Genomic DNA, 5,138 nt, shown 5'->3' with positions numbered 1-5,138 from the left:
CATCCATTTTGTCACATTCAGGTTGTGTTTTAATATTCATTTACTTCATAGTCTGTGAAGCCATCACAGAACAGGCTTCAGTATAAGCACAGTAGAGATGAGGTAACAAATACATCTGGAATTCAGTGCTCAGATTTTATTTGCACATCAGTCCTGGGGATTTTCCCACCCAGGTTGTCCCCAGACTCAGTATACGTATGTATGTGCTCTGGGATCCATTTGCTGGGGAAGAGGGACCATGAGCAAGTAGGTGAACTCTAACCTGGAGCTTGTGCCGAGTCCTCTGGAAAGCTGAGTTCAGGTACCATCAAGGGGAATGACGGTTCTTTTTTTTTTTTTTTTTTTTTTTTGGTCTTTTGTCTTTTTAGGGCTGCACCTGCGGCATATGAAGGTTCCCAGGCCAGGGGTTGAATCGGAGCTACACCTGCTGGGTTAACACCACAGCCTCAGCAACTCAGGATCCAAGCCACATCTGCAACCCTACACCACAGCTCATGGTAACGCTGGATCCTTAACCCACTGAGCGAGGCCAGGGGTCGAACCCGTGTCCTCATGGACATCGTCTGGTTGGTTAACTACTGAGACTGAGCCACGACAGGAACTCCTGGGAACAATGATTCTAATCAACAACAGCCCTCATATAATCTGCGGGTTATGAGAGTTCCCATAAGGATGCCAACTCTTCCCTCTGTCTCTCTAGCAAGACTGCCTCCTTCTTCTGGTACTAAAGTCCCTTTTATGTGAGGGACCTACCCTGCTACAGCCCCTCCCAACCCACCTTCATCACAAGGTTGTCACATTCTCACATTGGGCAATTAGTCTTCCCTGGGACTTTGCTGCTGCTGCTGTCAGAGAAGACTGTCTTTGGGGACACTAAGCTAATGGGACACCAGTCTAGAGGCTGTGGGTGGCCAGCTCAGCCCTCAAGTGGAGGAACTAGGAGAATGGCTCCTGCTGGCATTATTTATGCCTCTGGAGCCAACCAGACCTGAAGCCAGATGCACTCCTGGACTTGCAAGTAATAAGCCCTAACATATGCTTTGTGTGCTTCAGCAACTTGAGTTTTGTTTCCTTTACTTACAACCAGAAATATAAAATTGATCATTATACCATAGAACGAACCCTAGAAGAACTATTTCAGAGGAACTACAGAGTAGTATTTCCCACTGCAGTTCAGGAAACCCTGGAAGATCTGTCCTTTGTCAGGTCTGTGTTCAACACCAACCTGACGCTAAAGGTTCCCGGTGGGATGCGTCTTGGAGCCGTGCCCTGGACCGGGTGCTGAAGCAACTGAGCTCTAGAATAAGAGAGGGAAGGTCGCCATGGAAAGAGCTGGGACCCCCCAGCTGCCATGGAAAAACTATCAATTGGCTCTGTGGTTTCAGGAGCATAAAAAAACAGGCCAGTTCACTGATAGGTGCCAGCAGCATCTCGATGTGTCTTCCTAGTCCCGTGGAACCTCTGGCAAAGACTCTGACAGTAAGCCAAACCCCACAGTTATCATCAATATGGAAGAAAAAATCCAGGTATCCCCAAGAACTGGAGTTGGGAGTTGAGAAGATCGAGAAAAGCAGGACCCCCATTTTAGAGCAAATGGAGAACTGAAGTCAGAGGTTCTAGGGTCAAGTCCCCATTCTGACATTTATAAGATACCCGGTGTTAGGAAAGTAGTCGTTCCTAGCTCAAATTGGGGATGCTGATGATAATAATTACAATCAAAACATATACGCAAATTGGTTTTTCTCTCTACTATCAGAGTTCTGTGCTTTCTGCATTGTGGTGTCGTTCATGTGTCTTTTTGTATGTCTGTCTCCCAAACGCTGCTCCTTAAGAGCAGAGACTGTTGTACTCATCCTGTTATCCCTCCTCTTTAGTTAAAACAGTACATGACACTCAAAATCATATACATATCAAGTTAATGAAATTAGGCAACACATCTAGAAGCACTTTATCCTCTTCTGCACACAGCAATATTACAGAGAAATACCAGGTAGAAAACAAACATCAGAAACCCGTACGTCTGGGAACAGGGCAGGAACCAGATTACTGGACCAGAATACGCCAGCAGGGATCTTACAGGGGAAGACAAGAGTCCTGGACCCTGCCCAGGGTGACTTAAGGCTCTATTCCAAGAGCCAGGGGTCAAAGCCTTCCTGAACAGGAGCCAGAGTTATCCTCTGCTTTAGAGGGAACACGGTTGAAGTCCTCAGTCAGAGCCACATCATGGGTACAGAGAGCGGGACAGCTATCTTAATAATTAATGATCCTAAATGCTCAATAGACACTGGAAAGAAACAGCTATGACAAATACTTTGAATGCATCATGGCCCAGTTGTCTCTACTATCCCAGCATTTGCGATCATTGAAGGAGTTAAGGAGTAACTTTCCATTGGAGCCTGTGGAGTTGTTTATACTTTTTATATCAACTTTACTCAGTTTAAAGATACGTCAGCATCTTTCTCCAAAAGTGTGAAAGGTGTTGATGCTTGAATCAATCACAGAGATAAGCAAAAGCATGAACTTCTTGGTTCTCAGCCAGGGAAAGAAGATTATAAGATATGGAAACCACTAAATGGTCCCGCCTAAGACATAGTCTGCACTCCCTAGTTTTAGTAATATAACAGTTTGAAACCATGTGTCTCCAAAGGTTAAAAGTTATTCTATTTCATGAAATATCAAGGCATTTTTGTTTTCTTCCATCCTCCAAAGTTAATTGCAACAAAATTATATCTATCTGACGTATTGAAGTGAATTAATAGTTTTTAATATCTCAGTAGAGTTTCTCATAATTTTCCTCTAGTTCTATTGTACAGGAAATTCATGATCCTTAAATACTAAGAGGATTTTGTTGGATGCTCTAAACAATATAAAATCTCAAACATAGATGGCTGCCCTTGATATTTTCCTACTTCCTATTCGTGTAACAATACATTCATAAAGCATATCTTCGGACAAAAATTATGGATTCTTTTAGTACAAAGCATCTATTCATTACTTCTTCTTTTATAAAGCTTACTTTACTTTCTAAAGAACATCCTGACTCAGTTTTTCTGGGTGTCTCCCTTGTACACGTCATTCAACTTTATTTGATTTTCTCCTGTTTTTGCTTTTTTTTTAAAAAAAAAAAAAAAGCACATCCTGAGATTATATCCAGTTGACTATGAATATTTGAATAATTAATGTCTTATTTCATCAGATAAAAATGCTATTGCTTTTGGCCAAGGCAATGGTGAGTTTTAGAGCAAAGGTGGTAAAAGAATCAAGAAAATTAGAAATATAAAAATAAAAGAATATTGAGTTTTTATGTATAAAGAGGCTACATTCCAAAGTTAATTCCAAGAAATATTTGGGCAAGCAAGGAGTGAAGGAAACAGAAGACAATAAAATTTAAGGGAAATAATAAAATGAATCAGAAAAAATTCTAAGAGTTAATTACAACTCTCAAAATGTCAAAAATTCATATATTTATTTTATTCAAAAAAGTTGGTGTACTCCTATCACTATGAGACTGCTTACAAGTAATTTTGTGTGTGTGTGTGGTCACATCTGCCACCTGAAGAAATTCCCCAGGCCAGAGACTGAACCCGTGCCACAGCCGTGACAACACCAGAGCTTTAACCTTCTAAGGGAACTCTTACAGTAGTTATATTCCTTAGCTTCAATTTTTCTTTTCTTATGTGTAAAATGGGATATCAAAACTCTCCCAGCCTATTTTGAAGACTGTGAAAATTGTAAAATCAAGATACACAGGGTGGCAGCTAGAATGATCCACGCAGCAATGGATTAGAATTTAAAACATCAGTGTAATACATGTTCAGCTTAATATAAATACAGATGGTTACAGGTAGAAATATTTATAGGAACATGGGTTAGTATGCACAGTATTTCCTTGTTCGGTCAGCTGAAAGGATCTAGAGGTAATGACACTCCAATAGCAATGAGCACACCTAGCACATGAATCTTAGTTTCTAATACCATTCAAAGAAAGGAAGGAAGGAAGGAAGGAAGGAAGGAAGGAAGGCAGGAAGGAAAGAAAGAAAGAAGGAAGGAAGGAAGGAAGGAAGGAAGGAAGGAAAGAAAGAAAGAAAGAAAGAAAGAAAGAAAGAAGAAAGAAAGAAAGAAAGAAAGAAAGAAAGAAAGAAAGAAGGAAAGAAAGGAAAAAAGGAAAGAAGGAAAGAAAGAAGGAAAGAAGGAAAGAAAGAAAGAAAGAAAGAAAGAAAAGAAAGAAAGAAAGAAAGAAAAGAAAGAAAGAAAGAAGGAAGGAAGGAAAAAAGGAAGGAAGGAACCAGAGTAAAGACTGGGGCAAGAAATATATAAGATGAGCCTGAAGAATCTTATCATGCCAGAAAGTAAGGAAGTGCTATAAAAAGAAGGAAAGGAAAGAAGAGGGAAAGGGAGGAGAGGAAAGAAAGAAAACATATAGTGGGGTTTTACTAAAGGGACCCAGAAGTCAACTGAAGAGCTTTCAATGGCCAGAACAGGAACAATATGAGCAAAAAATGAAGTGTAAGTTTATAGTCAAAAGACAAATAAATATCCATGATAAATAAATCTTCATTCTCATATATAAATAAGCGTTCAGATAACCATGCCTGTCCTCCAGAGGATGTAATTTAATTGGCCTGGAGTGGAACTTAAGTATCAGTTATTTTGCTCTGGTTTTTTTGTTTTTTGGGTTTTTTACTTTTAATTCCATGGGTTATTCTAATGGGCCTCCAGGAAGGGGACCGCTGGAGTAGCTGACCCTTGAGATTCCATCCCATCCTCAAATTTTTATACTTCCTTTAGTGGGAACCTTCAAGCCAATGTTTAGGAGGAACTCATCTCACCCAAATAACCTTTGTATATTTGTATTTTTCAATCTAATGCTACAACAAATTACTCCAAAACTTAGAAGTTTAAAACAAAAAATATTTACTATTTCAGGTTCTGTGATCAGGAATCTGGACACAGCACAGCTGGGTGACTCTAGCTCTGGGTCTCTCATTCTACAATCAAGATGCTGGCCAGGAATGAAGTCAGCTCAAGGATTAAGTGGGAGAAGTCCAATATTGGTTCCTTAATTGTACTGTATTCCCAGATCACTCCCATGCCTATTGGTAGGTCCCAGAAGATGCACCTCCAAGCTCACTTATCTT

This window comes from Sus scrofa, chromosome 14, assembly GCF_054392235.1.
Source record: "Sus scrofa isolate SSC_HxYL_T2T_F1_AM1 chromosome 14, Sscrofa_HxYL_maternal_Yorkshire_Landrace_v2.0, whole genome shotgun sequence".
Classification (NCBI taxonomy): domain Eukaryota; kingdom Metazoa; phylum Chordata; class Mammalia; order Artiodactyla; family Suidae; genus Sus; species Sus scrofa.
Note: the sequence above shows the minus strand (reverse complement) of the source record.